The sequence below is a fragment of the Neophocaena asiaeorientalis genome, unplaced genomic scaffold, assembly GCF_003031525.2.
Source record: "Neophocaena asiaeorientalis asiaeorientalis breed wild unplaced genomic scaffold, Neophocaena_asiaeorientalis_V1.1 scaffold186, whole genome shotgun sequence".
NCBI lineage: Eukaryota > Metazoa > Chordata > Mammalia > Artiodactyla > Phocoenidae > Neophocaena > Neophocaena asiaeorientalis.
Genome location: NW_020172504.1, coordinates 339153 through 356109, shown reverse-complemented (window position 1 = coordinate 356109; position 16957 = coordinate 339153).

The window sequence follows — 16957 nt, the reverse complement described above, 5'->3', positions numbered from 1 at the left end:
ACACATATATGTATGTTTGTGTGTGTGTACGTGTGTGTATATATAAATTCTGTCAACAGCAGGAGAATGCATACTCTCCTCACATACACACAGAACATTCACCAGAAGAGATCATATAAGTCACAAAACAAGTCATAACAAATTTAGAAAGATTCAAATCATACCACAATGGTATGAAACTATAAATCAATAACAAGAAAGAAAGCTACATCAGAAATATGTGAATATTAAAGAAAAAAACCTAAACAATCAATTTGTCAAAAATAAATTAAAAGGGAAATCAAGAAGTGTCTTGAAACAAGTGAAAATAGAAGCACAACATATCAAAATCTATGGTATTCTGCAAGAGCAGTTCTGAGAAGGACATTTATAGTGATAAACACCTTCATTAAGAAAAAAGAGAAATCTCAAATAAACAATTTACCTTTACACCTCAAGGAACTAGAAAATCAAGGACAAACTAATCCAAAAGTTAGCAGAAGGCAGAAAATAATAAAGATCAGAGCAGATACAAATGAAATAAAAACCAGAAAAACAATAGAAAAGATCAACAAAGTAAGAGCTGATATTTCAAAAAGAATCAAAGTTGACAAACCTTTAGCTCCACTAAGTCAGAAAAAAGAAGATTCAAATAAAACCAGAAATGGGACTTCCTTTAAGTCCAGTGGTTAAGACTCCATGTTTCTACTGCAGGAGGCACAGGTTTGATCCCTGGTCAGGGAACTAAGATCCCACATGCTGCGTGGCATGGCCAAAAAATAAATATTAAAAAAAAATAATAAAATAAAATCAGGAAAGAAAGAGAAGACATTACATTGATATCACAGAAATACAAAGACTAATGAGAGACTATGATGAACAAATATATGTGAGCAAACTGGATAACCTAGAAAAAAAGAATAAATTCCTAGAAATATACAACTCATGAGTAGTGAATCATAAAGGAATAGATAATGTGAACATATCATTAACAAGTGAGTAGGCAGAATTAGTAACACATAAAAGCCAAGAGCCAGATGGTTTCACTTGTAAATTCTATCAAACATTTAAAGAAGAATTAACCAAGTCCTTTTCAAACTTTTCGAAAAAAATTAAAGCAAAAGGAACACAACCAAACTCATTTTAGGTGGCCTGAATTACCTTAATATCAAAGCCAGATAAGTAAAAAGAAAATTACAGACCAATGTCCTTCATAAACATAGATGCAAATATTCTCAACAAAATATTAGCAAGCCAAACTCAAAACAAGTTTAAAAGATTATACATCAAGATCAAGTGAGATTTATCCATGGCATGCAAGGATTGTTCAACATACACTAATCAATAAATATGATACAACAGATTAAAAAAGAGCTGCATAGCACAGGGAGATCAGCTCAGTGCTTTGTGACCACTTAGAGGGGTGGGATAGGGAGGACGGGAGGGAGATGCAAGAGGGAGGAGATATGGGTATATATGTATGTGTATAGCTGATTCACTTTGTTATAAAGCAGAAACTAACACACCATTGTAAAGCAATTATATTCCAATAAAGATGTTAAAAATAATGAGTGATAAGAATCACATGGTAATCTCAATAGAAGCAGAAAATGCAATTGACAAAATACAACGTTCTTTCATGATAAGAACTCTTAACAAATAGAGTACAGAAGGAACATACCTTAACGCAATAAAGGCCATATATGGCAAACTCTCAGCTAACATCATAATAATCAAACTTAAAAGCTTTTGCATAACATAGGAAACCACTGACAAAACAAAACAAACTACTGAATGGGAGAAAATATTTGCAAATGATATGACCAATAAGGGATTAATATCCAAAATATATAAAACACTAATACAACTCAATATTTAAAGAACAGCCCAATTAAAAAATTAGCAGAAGACCTGAATAGACATTTTTCCAGAGAAGACATACAGATGACATAAAGGCACATGTAAATATGATCAACATTGTTAAGTATAAGAGAAATACAAGTCAACACCACAATACTATACCACCTTACAACTGTCAAAATGGCTTTCATCAAAAAACCACAAATAACAAATGTGGGCAAGGATGTGGAGAAAAGGAAACACTTGTACACTGTTAGTGGGAATGTAACTTGGTGCAGCTACTGTGGAAAACAGTATGGAGGTTCCTCAAAAAACTAAAAATAGAACTACCAGAGGATTGAGTAATTCCACTTCTTGGTATATATCTGAAGAAAACAAAAACAGTAATTCAAAAAGATACAGACACCCCAATGTTCATAGCAGCTTTATTTACAATAGCCAAGATATTGAAGCAACCCAAGTGTCCATCAACAGATGAATGGATAAAGAAGATGTGACACATATATACAATGGAATACTACTCAGCCATTAAAAAAGAATGAAATTTTACCATTTGCAACAACACAGATGGACCTGGAGGTTATCATGCTTAGTGAAATAAGTCAGACAGAGAAAGACAAATATTCTATGTTATTACTTGTATGTGGAGTCTAAAATAGAAAGCAAACTAGTGAATATAACATAAGAGACACAGACTCACAGATACAGAGAACAACTAATGGTTGTCAGTAGGGAGAGAGAAGTGGGACAGGGCAAGATAGGGATGGGGATCAAGAGGCACTAACTGTCATGTATAAAATAAATAACCTGCAAGAATATATTGTACCAGGCTTCCCTGGTGGCACAGTAGTTGAGAGTCCACCTGCTGATGCAGGATATGTGGGTTTGTGTCCCAGTCTGGGAAGATCCCACATGCCGCGGAGCGGCTGGGCCCATGAGCCATGGCCACTGAGCCTGCACGTCCAGAGCCTGTGCTCCACAAAAGGAGAGGCCACAACAGTGAGAAGCCTGCATACCACACACAAAAAAGAATATATTGTACCACATAGGGAATATAGCAAATATTTTATAATAACTATAAGTGGAGTATAATCAAAAATTTTTGAATCACTATTTTGTACACCTGAAGCTAATATTATGTTGTAAATCAAATATACCTCAATAAAAAGTAATTAATTTATTAATTAAAAATAATCATATGATCATCTCAATAGAAACAGAAAAACACTTGACAAAATACAATATTCTCTCATTATAAGAACTCTCAAGAATTAGGGTAAAGGAGGAAAATATGTCAACACAATAAAGGCCATATATGACAAACTCTCAGCTAACATCATACTCAATGATGAAAAAATGACAACTTTACCTCTAAGATCAGGAGCAAGAAAATGGTGCCCATTCTCCCCATGCCAATTCAACATAGTACTGGAAGTTGTAGCTAGAGCAATCAGGCAAGAAAATTAAATGAAAGTCATCCAGATCAGAAAAAAGAAGCAAAATTGTCTTTGATAGTAGATGATATGATCTTACACAAAAAAAATCCTAAAGATTCCAACAAAAATTGTTAGTACTAATCAATAAATTTTATAAAGTTGCAGCATATAAAACTAACAGGCAGAAATGACTTGTGTTTCTATATACTAACAACAAAATATATGAAGAAGAAATAAAGAAAACAACCCCATTCACAATAACATTAAAAACAATGAAATATTTAGGAATAAATTTACAAAAGAGGGAAAAATCTATACAGTGAAAACTACAAGACTTTGTTGAATAACACTGAAGGAGATGTGGAAAAATATCCTATGTTGCAGAAGATTTAATATTGTTAAAATGTCCATACTGCCCAAAGCCATATAAATTCAATTCAATTTTTGCCGAAATTCCAATGTCATTTTTCATAGAAATAGAAAAAAAATCCTATAATTTGTATATTGCCACAAAAGACCCTGAATAGCCAAAGAAATCCTGAGAAAGGACAAATCTGGAGGTATCACACTTCCTGATTCAAACTACATTATAAACCTATAGTAATTAAAACAGCATGGTTCTGGCATAAAGATAGACACATACATTAATGGAACAGAATAAGTAGCCCAGGAACACACCATTGCAGATATGGTCAACTGATGCTTTATATATATATATATATACAATGGAATATTATTTAGCCAAGAGAAAAATGAAATCCTACTATTTGCAGCAACTTGGATGAACCTTGAGGACGTTATACTAAGTGAAATGAAACAGAAAGAGAAGGGCAAAAACTGTATGATAGCACTTATATGTGGAATGTAAAAAAAGCCAAAATCAGAGAAACTAGAAGTAGAGTAGTGGTTACCAGGGAAAGGGTGTAGGGAAAATGTGGAGGTAATGTTCAAAGGGCACACACACTTCCAGGCATAAGATTAAAATTTTCTGGGAATCTAATGTATAGCATGGTGGTGATAGCTAATAATACTGTATTATATAGTTGAAAGTTGCTAAGAGAGTAAATCTTAAATCTTCTCACCACAAAAATGAAGTGGTAATAATGTGACAGGATGGAGGTGTTAGCTAATGCTATTATGGTCATCACTTTGCAATATATAAGTGTATCAAATTAACACATGTACACCTTAACCTTGCACAATGTTATATGTCAATCATATCTCAATAAAGTTGGTTAAAAAAAATCTTGTTTCATGCCATTATATCTTACGCAGTACAATATTCCTGAAATTTATTAGAGGAAATTTGTTCAGTAGTGACAAGCAGGTAGTCTTTGGAGAACATAGAATATGTAGTTTGAAAGAAGTTTCAGAGGATGTTTAACTCACGGAGAAATAAAATGTTTAAATGTTATGGCACCAAAATATCTTTGTAGTAAAACACCCTTCTTACTGCCCCCTTTTCCTACATCAGTAATTAGTGTTAGTTGCACATTAAAATCCTTTGAAGACATTTTCAAAAAATACTGATGCCAGAACCTCAACTTTAGACATTATGATGTAATTGGTATGGGATGTGGCCTGAGCATTGTTATTTTTCTTTTGATTTTAGTAAACCCTTAGTAATTATAATAAGAAGCTCAACTTAAGAGCCACAGACCTACAGCATACTCTAATATTTCATGTGAGGGTGTTTTTGGTCAGCTGTTGACTTCTAAACTATTCCTTACTGCTCTGCAGGTCTCTGAGCAAACATATCCTGATCATTTTCCCTTCTATTCCTTTGTACATGTTCTTCTCTAAGCTTGTCATGCTTTTCCAGCTTTCTTTCTCTGGGCTGTAACTCTTTGCCAAGTTTAATAAATACGCATTTCCCCTGAGGAATCTTCTTTTGTCTGTCAATGCAAAAATACACACTTCCTTGTTTATTTTTCTTATAGTGTCTTTTAAGGTAGTGATCACACTGTGATGATTTACTTTGGGCTTCCTGAACTAGACTGTGAACTCCTTGAAGAGAATTCTGTTGTATTTATATCTATAAAATCCAATGGTTTAGACTCTCAGTCAATGCTCAACAAATGCTTGGTAAATAAATGAATATTGAATCTTTCTAATTATGGGCAATTTAATATTACCCAAGATAGACTATTCTATCTTTTCAATAACTTTATTGGGATATAATTCAGATATTATAAAATTCACACATTTAAGTGTATTCTTCAGTGTTTTTAGTATATTTACAAGGTTGTGCCACCATCACCACAATACAATTTTAGAACATTTTTATCACTCCAAAAGGAAAGACCACATTCTTTAGCAGTCATTTCCCATTCCCACTTCTCCACCTGAGCCACAGATAGCTATTGATTTACTTTCTGTATGTATAGATTTGCCTATCCTGGACATTTCATATAGACTCATAAAATAAGTGACATACAATATATAACTGGCTTCATTTTCAAAGTTTATGTGTATTTTAGCATGTATCAATAATTCATTCCTTTTTATTATTGAATGTTACTCCATTATATGGATATGTCACAATATATTTATCCATGACTTGAGTCATAAGAAAAGAGTCAAAGCTCCTCAACCAATTCCCAGACTTGAGCCAGTTTACAGACTTGAACCACTTGAATAAAAGGGAAGTCATGTTCCCTTGAAGTAAGAATCTGCTATACTGCAAAAAATTATACTGTTAAATTTTATCTCAGTCTTCCCCAAAGCAGCTTATGTTTTCTTACAGGGTGCCTGTGCATTAAGGAAAAGAAAAGCAGACTTTTTGTGGGTTACTGAACACAGGCTCTAAACTGACACTCATTCTAGGAGACCCAAATTGTCACTGTGCTCCACCATTCAAACTAGAGGCTTATAGAGGTCAAGTGATCAAGTCCATCTCCAAGTGGGTCCATTGTGTCTCTGAAACCATCTTCTGGTTATTTCCCAAGTTTTGGAATGCATAATTGGATTTTGGAATTCAGCAACTGGCAGAATCTTGACATTGGTTCCCTAACCTGTGGAGTAAGTATTATTATGGTAGGAAAGACAAAGTGGAAGCCACTAGAACTGCCTTCCCCTAAGAAAATAGTAATTTAAAAGAAATAACATATTCATAGAGGGATTACAGAAATTAGTGCCAACATCAAGGACCTGATGAATGTAGGGGTGGTTATTCCCACCACATTCCCATTTAACTTGCCTATTTGGCTTGTGAAGAAAATAGATGGATCTTTGAGAATGTTAGTGGATTATTATAAACTTAATCAGGTGGTCATTCCAACTACATCTTCTGTTCCAGTGTGATTTCGTTCCTTGACCAAACTAGCATATTACCTGGTATTTGGTATAGCTATTGATCTGACACATGCTTTTTTCACAATAAGTATTACTAAATACCACTAGACACACTTGCATAGCCAGCAGTGTACCTTCACTGTTCTACCTCAAGACTGTATCAACTCTCTAGTCCTATGTCATAATTTAGTTTGCAGAGATCTTGATCACCTTTCACTTCCACAATACATCACACTGGTGCATTTATATTGATGATATTATGCAGATTGGACCTAAAGAAGCAACAAGGAGAAACTACTCTAGATTTACTGGTATGACATTTGAATGTCAGAGGGTGAGAAATAAATCTGACAAAAATTCAGGGGCCTTCTACCTTAGTGAAATTTATTGGGGCCTAGTGGTGTGGAGCATGTTGAGACATCCCTTCTAAGGTTGAGGATAAGTTGTTGCATCTGGCCTTGTCTAACAACAACAACAAAAGGAGCACAATGCCTAGTGACTCAAACAGTGGAGTATTTAATAATCAAATTGACAGGATAACTCATTCTGTGGATATGCAATCAGCCTCTAACCCACACACCCCCAAATTGTCCAATGGGTTTGTAAAAAATGTGGTCATGGTGGCAGGGATGGAAGTGATCCATGGGCTTAGCAACATGAATATGCACTCACCAAGGCTGACTTGGCCACAGCCACTACTGAGTGCCCAGTCTGCCAGCAGTAGAAACTAACACTGAATCTTCAGTATGGCACACTTCCCTAGGATGATCATCTAGTTACCTGGTGGCAAGTTGATTACATTGGACCACTTCCATCATGGAAACAGCAGCATTTTTTTCTTACTGTAATAGACACTCTGGATAATTATTTGCCTTCCCTGCATGCAAAGCTTCTTCCAATATTACCATCTGTAAACTTACAGAATGTCATCCACCATCATGGTATTCCATACAGAATTGCTTTTGATTGAGGGACTCCCTCACAACAAAGCAGTGTGACATTAGGCCCATGCTCATAGAATTAACTGGACTTACAATTTTCCTCAGCATCCTGAAGCAGCTGGCTTAATTGAAAGGGGAAATGGTTTTTTTGAAGACTTAGTTAGATGGCATTACAGATAGATGGCATTACTTTGCAGGACCAGAGCAAGGTTCTCTAGGAGGCTGTATGTGCTTTGGATCAGCTTCTAATATGTGGTACCATTTGTCTTATAGCCAGGATTCACAGGTCCAGGAATCAAGAGGTGGGAATGGTAATGGTACCACTCATTATTACCACTAGCGATCGACCAGCAATTTTTCTCTTCTTGTTCTTGACCTTATGCTATGCTGACTTAGAGGTCTTAGTTCCAAAGGTAGAAGTGGTTACACCAGGAAACACAACAATGATTCCATTGAAATGGAAATTAAGATAGCCACCTTGCCTCTTTGTGTTCTCATGCCTCTGAAGCAACAGACAAAGAAGGGAGTTATTTGCTTTCTGGGGTGATTAATCCTCATTACCAAGGAATTCAGATACTACCACACATGGAGATAAGAAAGAATATTTGGAACACATGAGCTCCTTTAAGATGTCTCTTAGTACTACCTATAGTAAGTAATGTCTTGTGGTTGTGCACCTGAAACTAATATAATACTGTAAATCAACTATACTTAAATAGAAAAAAATAGAGTCAATAGAAAACTATAATGACCCAATTCAGACAAGACTACTAATGGCCCAGACCCTACAGGAATGAAGGATTGAGTCATGCCATAAGAGGCATGACCAGCTAAGTTGCTGGTGGAAGGCAAAGAGAATAGGAAATAAATAGTGAAAGAAGGTAGTTGCAAATACCAGTTATGACTATGTGGCCAGTTACAGAACCACAGACTATATTTGTTATAAGTGTTTCTGCCTGCCTGCAGATTTCAAACTTGTCAAACCACATAATTGTATGAAGAAATTCCTGGTTATGGGAACATATGTATATGTATAGCTGATTCACTTTGTTATAAAGCAGAAACTAACACACCATTGTAAAGCAATTATACCCCAATAAAGATGTTTAAAAAAAAAAAAGTAAGAAATTCCTTAACATTCTCTCTCTCTCTCTCATAGAATATATATTACATGATATGAATATTATCTATACACCAATATATATTTTACCTTCACTTATTCCTTCCTTAAAGTTCTTCCTTACTTTATGTAGATCTGAGTTTCTGATGTATATTAATTTTCCTCTCTCTAAAGAACTTTTTAAAACATTTATTGCAGGGCAGATACACTGTCAATAAATTACATCAGATTTTGTTTGAGAAAGTCTTTATTCCTCCATCACTTTTGAAGGATAATTTTGCAAGATATAGAACTTTAGGTTTGTGGGGGGGGGGAGTTTCTCTTAACATTTTAAATGTTTTACTTTACTTTCTTCTTGTTTGCACGGTTTCTGAGGAGAAGTTGGATGTAATTCTTATCTTTGTTTTTCTATGGGTAAGGTGATTTTCCTCCTCTGACCTTCTTCAGAATTTTTTTCTTTATCATTAATTTTCGGTATTATATGCCTATGTGTAGATTTTTTGACAATTTTCCTGCCTGACGTTCTGTGAACTTCCTGGATCTGTGATTTGATGTCTGACATTAATTTCAGAAAAATTTAGTCATTATAGTTTCAAATATTCCTCCTATTCATTTTTCTCTTTCTTCTCCTTCTGGTATTCCTATCACAAATATGTTACACCTTTGTAGCTGTCCCACAGTCCTTGTACATTCTGGGGTGTTTTTTTTCCAGTCTTTGTTCTCTTTCATTTTCAGTTTTCAAGATTTCTATTGATATACCCTCTAGCTAAGAAATTCTTTCCTCAGCTGTGTCCAGTCTACTAATAAGCCCATCAAAGGCATTCTTAATTTCTGTTACATTATTTTTTATCTCCAACATTTCTTTTGGTTCTTTCCTAGGATTTACATCTCTCTACTTACATTGTCCATCTGTTCTTACCTGCTATATCTACTTTATCCATTAGAGACCTTAGTACATTAATCATAGCTGTTTTAAACTCCCAGTTGATAATTCCAAAATCTCTGTCATGTCTGGTTCTCCTTGCTCTGTCTCTTCAAAATGTATATTTTGACTTTGGTATTTCTTGTAACTTTTTTCTTGGTTGCTGAATATGTTGTACAGGTTAAAAGGAACTACTGTAGCTAGAACACTAAATTTAAACATGGTACCCTTATAATCTTGGGATAGTTACCAAATATAAAATAAAGAACAAATGCCTTACTTTAGCCATTAGAACTATTATATCCACTAAATTCCCCTTAGTCATAGCAGCAATTGCATAAAATATCACATACTGGGTATGGATGCTCTGATACAATAAGTAACAAATTAAAATTAAGTATTTGGCACTTACAAACTGGCTTGAGAGGGTGGGACTCCCATGCCTCCCTAAGTTAAAATAATTAATTGGCCAAGTAAAATTAAAATTACAAAAGACCTCAAATAGCCAAAGCAATCTTAAGAAGAACAAAGCTAGAGGAATCATAATCCTTGATTTTATACTATACTACAAAGCTATATAATCAAAACATTATGGTATTGGCATAAAGACAGACACATAGATCAAAGGAACAGAACCCAGAATTAAATCCATGCATATAAGGTCAATTCATTTATGACAAAGGAGCCAAGAATATACAATGGAGAAAGGACAGTCTTTTCGATAAATGGTGTTGGGGAAAGTGGACAACTACATGCAAATGAATCAAACTGGGCCATGATCTAACACCATACACACAAAAAAATCACTCAGGATTAAAGACTTGAATGTAAGACCTGAAATCATAAAATTACAAGAAGAAAACATAGGCAATAACCTCACTGACATTGATTTTAACAAGGATTTTTTTGGATTTGACACCAAAAACAACAAAAGTAAAAATAAACAACTGGGACTACATCAAACTAAAAAGATTCTGCACAACAAAAGAAGCCATCAACACAATGAAAAGGCAACCTATGGAATAAGAGAAAATATCTGCAAATTATGTATCTGATAAGAAGCAAATATTCAAAATACATAAAGAACTCACACAATTCAATAGCAAACAAAACAAACAGACAATCTGATTTTAAAATGGGCAAAAGATACAAAGAAGGCATAGAGTTGTCAAATAGATACATGAAAAGATGCTCTAACATCAATCTTCATCAGGAAAATGCAAATCAAAACCACAGCGAGATATCACCTCACACCCTTTCAAATGATTATTATCAAAAAGACAACAAATAACAAGTGTTGGTGAGGATGTGGAAAAAAGGGAACACTTGTGCATTATTGATGGGAATGTAAATTCATGCAACTACTATGGAGACAATATGGAGGTTATTCAAAAAATATAAAATAGAACTACTGTTAGATCTTGTAATTCCACTTCTGGTTATCTATCTGAAGAAAATGAAAACACTAATTCAAAACGATATGCACTCCCATGTTCCTTACATTATGTACAATAGCCAAGACATGGTGGGATCAACCCTGGTGTCTACCGATGGACGAATGGATAAAGAAAATGTAAAATACACACACACACACACACACACACACACACACACACACACACACAGAGGAATATTATTCAGCCATAAAAATAATAAAATATTTCCTTTTACAACAATATGGAGGGACCTTGAGGACATTATGCAAAGTGAAATATGTCAGACAGAGAACGACAAATACTGTATGGTCTCACTTACATGTGGGATCTAAAAAAATGAGCTTATAGAGGTGGGCAGTGGAGGTAGGCAAAATGGGTGCAGGGGGTCAAAAGGCACAAATTTACAGTTATAAAATAAATAAATCATGGATATGTAATGTACAGCATTGTGACTATTTAAAAAAACAAGAGAGTCTTTGAGGATTGAAACATAATATATATAACCTAATGAGTGAAGAGATAATTATGACCACTCTTCTATTTAACAGTCCAACATTACCTCTTTTAACTCTGGAAAGAATGAGTGGTGTCCCACAGTGTATTACTGAAACCTTAATGTCGTGGTCCCATCCATTAAAATCCCCATACCGAATACTCAATAATATGAAAATTACTTACTCCATCTAAATAGCAACAGGAAAATATTTTGTTATTAAAAATTTGGCTGAAGTTTTATTCATTGCTTATTTCAACAGTCTCTCGGTTGCAGTTCACCTTAACCTCTGACAGGAAAAAAATATCTCTTTGCCAGGCTACATATGGGGTACATCAACAGCCTTGCCATCACACAGTCTCCGCAGGCAAGATCCTAATTCTCTCCACCTTCCTCCAGAAGCACAGGTATGACATTACATTGATGACATCTTCCACCTAGGGGATTCATTTGACACACTCATTAAGGATGAAAAAATACAAAATTGCTTGCAAAAAGGGGATGATCCATTGCTCCACACACAGTGCAAGGACCTGCTATCTTGATTAAATTCCTGAAAATTATTTGGTAGACCAATGGTTGTTTCATCCCTGATGCTGTCAAGAAACAGTTATTGAATCTCAACACCCCCAACATATTTTAGGCTTATTTGGTCTATCAAGGCAACATATTATTCATTTGCAAATTTCATTTAATCTCACTTATGCACTTTCAGATTGTCCCACTTTGGGACTCCCTCCAATGAAAGAATACAAGAAGTACTCTTATTAGTGCCCCCAGAGACTCCTTCATTTTAGAGGTTTTAGCAACATTTTCATATGCCTCATGATATCCTTACATTGTCCATGGGCTTTCGATGTAAGAAACTGCACTCCTCAGTTTGAGCTATACATTACAGTGGGAATTACTAGATACATATTCGACTCTCCTGGAAATGGAGGATCTCACAGGCCCTGAGCCTGAGAACCTTCATACCTAGCTCCCTCTTATGCCTTAGGTCACAGAAACAGTACCTCACAAGCTTAGCACAACTACTTAGTCATCTTTGGTACATGATGGAACCCAAACTGGACCCTCTGGCATATTCCACATGCAGAAGGGAGTATCTTCAGCTATCCTAGTGCCTTGCCAAATGCCTCGATGGACGAATGGATAAAGAAAATCTAAAATACACACACACCCACACACACACACACACACACACACACACACACAGAGGAATATTATTCAGCCATAAAAATAATAAAATATTTCCTTTTACAACAATATGGAGGGACCTTGAGGACATTATGCAAAGTGAAATATGTCAGACAGAGAACGACAAATACTGTATGGTCTCACTTACATGTGGGATCTAAAAAAATGAGCTTATAGAGGTGGGCAGTGGAGGTAGGCAAAATGGGTGCAGGGGGTCAAAAGGCACAAATTTACAGTTATAAAATAAATAAATCATGGATATGTAATGTACAGCATTGTGACTATTTAAAAAAACAAGAGAGTCTTTGAGGATTGAAACATAATATATATAACCTAATGAGTGAAGAGATAATTATGACCACTCTTCTATTTAACAGTCCAACATTACCTCTTTTAACTCTGGAAAGAATGAGTGGTGTCCCACAGTGTATTACTGAAACCTTAATGTCGTGGTCCCATCCATTAAAATCCCCATACCGAATACTCAATAATATGAAAATTACTTACTCCATCTAAATAGCAACAGGAAAATATTTTGTTATTAAAAATTTGGCTGAAGTTTTATTCATTGCTTATTTCAACAGTCTCTCGGTTGCAGTTCACCTTAACCTCTGACAGGAAAAAAATATCTCTTTGCCAGGCTACATATGGGGTACATCAACAGCCTTGCCATCACACAGTCTCCGCAGGCAAGATCCTAATTCTCTCCACCTTCCTCCAGAAGCACAGGTATGACATTACATTGATGACATCTTCCACCTAGGGGATTCATTTGACACACTCATTAAGGATGAAAAAATACAAAATTGCTTGCAAAAAGGGGATGATCCATTGCTCCACACACAGTGCAAGGACCTGCTATCTTGATTAAATTCCTGAAAATTATTTGGTAGACCAATGGTTGTTTCATCCCTGATGCTGTCAAGAAACAGTTATTGAATCTCAACACCCCCAACATATTTTAGGCTTATTTGGTCTATCAAGGCAACATATTATTCATTTGCAAATTTCATTTAATCTCACTTATGCACTTTCAGATTGTCCCACTTTGGGACTCCCTCCAATGAAAGAATACAAGAAGTACTCTTATTAGTGCCCCCAGAGACTCCTTCATTTTAGAGGTTTTAGCAACATTTTCATATGCCTCATGATATCCTTACATTGTCCATGGGCTTTCGATGTAAGAAACTGCACTCCTCAGTTTGAGCTATACATTACAGTGGGAATTACTAGATACATATTCGACTCTCCTGGAAATGGAGGATCTCACAGGCCCTGAGCCTGAGAACCTTCATACCTAGCTCCCTCTTATGCCTTAGGTCACAGAAACAGTACCTCACAAGCTTAGCACAACTACTTAGTCATCTTTGGTACATGATGGAACCCAAACTGGACCCTCTGGCATATTCCACATGCAGAAGGGAGTATCTTCAGCTATCCTAGTGCCTTGCCAAATGCCGCAATGATGGAGGAGGTCACCCTTTTCCAGGTCCCCTGGTTACTTGGGGAGGCCCTTGGGGGCAACCAAGTAAACAGTAATAGGAGTTCATATGTGATGTAGCTCAGTAAAATATTACTGCTTTCCCTCTCTTAACTAAAATGTCCCTGATACAGGTTAGGACCCAAAGGCCAGCACGATTGGCCAAACTTCAGGCAGTCATCTTAATACTAGATGTCTTGGCTACAAATGGTCCCATTTGCACATATTTACAAACTCTTAGGCCATTTCCTAAGTTTCTCCCATTTCTGTTAAATGACTCTGGAAAGTTCTTGCTTCACAGATACCCAAATATAAATAAAGATAATACATGTCTATACTTACTGAAGCCAAAATATAAGGTCCCATTAGATCAATCTTCATCCATTTCAGAGTTCCAGGTAGTATTTATGTGACCAAGTCACATTCTCAGTTCCAGAATGCTGGGCTATTGAACAAGGCATTCAATGTAGCATTCACCTTCCTTACAGGCCTCAAGCTGCAGGCCTCAAAAATTATAATAATGCCTTCCTCAAACAAGTTTAAATGAAATTACATGAAACAAGTTGTGTTTCAGTTATCAGTTAAACATAAAGGATGAATTGTAATGAGAAATTTGACACCATTTTTTGATTATGACTACTGACAGTTTTTAGACTTCACTCCCTCTCCTTCACCTTGTACTCTACTTCTGGATAAACTGATAAGAATGCTTCAGTGCTTCTTTCTTAGGGACCAATGTGAGATTTAAACCATGAAATCCCCTTCCCATACACAGGAACACTGACCCCTATTGCTAATTGCAATAAAGGCCCCTAGCCAGTCTTTTTTCTTTGCCCTCTCAAACCATTTTTAACCTCCTTGAGAGACCTGTCTTAGTCTTCCCAGAGATCACAATTATTTAAGTAATAAGTTTTTCATGTCTTTGTGTCTGTGTGTGTGGTCTCTCAGTCTCCACATCCAAAGCAAAACTTGGGTGGGGAGCCATCTGCCTCTGCCGATGATCATAGCACATATGGATGCTAGATTTGAACTACCTGGGTTCAAGACCCAGCTCTATGATTGACTAGCTACATAATCTTGGGCAAGCATATTAATATTGCTGAGTCTTGGTTTTCTCATCTGTAAAATGAAGATAACAAAGATGCCTATTCCATACAATGAGAAAAATGTACATATATATATCATGTAGCATAATTTCTCAAACACAGTGAGGACTCAAGAAATGTAAACCATTACAGTTATTATTTTTGTTGTTATAGAAAGTAAAAACAGACTTTCTCCTTCCCTCAAAATATCATGCATGGGTTTTTTGTGAACACTTTCTTTGTTTATCTAGAAATCATTCAACTTCTACCCTTAGAATGTAAGCTGGAGGTTAAGATAAAGCAGGTTTATACTATTCAGTCATTTAGCAGCTAGATGTGGGAGTGGACAAAGAGATAGGACATGTGTTTTTTTTATATATACATATATTTCTTTGTATAAGCACCCCATTGGAATCAGCCATACTGAATCAGGAAAACAGCCTAGCACATTTGGAGAATTTCCAAATGGTATATTGATAAGTCAAGTTAGAGGACCTTGCTCTCTTAGAAAGAATAATTAGCTTCCTCTACCTTTCTTATATTTGGCTTAAAGTATATCATATTTGGAAAGAATTTTTCAAATTTTTAAAATGTTTTTAGCTTTTTTTCCCTTTACTCTTAGCCAGATTTACTGGTCTGATTTTATGCCTTATTTTTGTTATTCATTGTTCTGCTGGCAAGTTGACCTAAGAAACTTTATACATACTGCTTTTCTGCTTTTTAATGTTGTAGAAAGACCTGAAAGTAGCACTTTACAGATCATGTTTTTATTTTACCAACCTGTTTATGTAATTTTATTTTATCTTGAAATTCAAATATTTATAAAAATGTGTGAAATCAGTATTATTTGATCTTAAACAATTTGTATTTCTGGATTCAGAACTTTGTAAACTATAGAAAATGTTCTTCTATTGTATTTGTGTTATTGTTTTTATTATTTTATTATTGGACCATTCTTGTGCAATATCTTTAGTTCTTCTTAAATCTTTCTTAAAATTAAACTATAGTTGATTTACAATGTTCTGTTAGTTTCTGGTGTACAGCAAAATGATTCAGTTATGTATATATATTCTTTTTCAGATAATTTTGCGTTATAGGTTATTACAAGGTATTGAATATAGTTCTCTGTGCTATACAGTAGGTCTTTGTTGTTTATCTGTTTCATATGTAGTAGTGTGAATATGTTAATCCCAGACTCCTAGTTTATCCCTCCCCCTCCCCTTTCCTCTTTTGTAACCATAAGTTTATTTTCTATGTCTGTGAGTCACTTTCTGTTTTGTAAATAAATTCATTTGTATCATTTTTAAGATTCCACATATAAATGATATCATATGATATTTGTCTTTCTCTGTCTGACTTACTTCACTTAATCTCTAGGTCCATCCATGTTGCTGCAAATGTCATTATTTCATTCTTGTTTGACTGAGTAATATATATACATATATATGTATATATATACCACATTTTCTTTATCCATTCATCTGTCGACAGACATTTAGGTTGCTTCCATATATTGGCTATTGTAAATAGTGCTGCTATGAACATTGGCGTACACATATCTTTTCAAATTAGAGTTTTCTCTAGATATATGCCTAGGAGCCGGTTGGTAGGATCATATAGTAACTCTGTTTTTAGTTTTTTTTTTTTTTTTTTTTTTTTGGTGTGGGGGGCGGTGGGTTTTTTTTTTTTTTTTTCCTTTTTTTTTGTTTCTTTT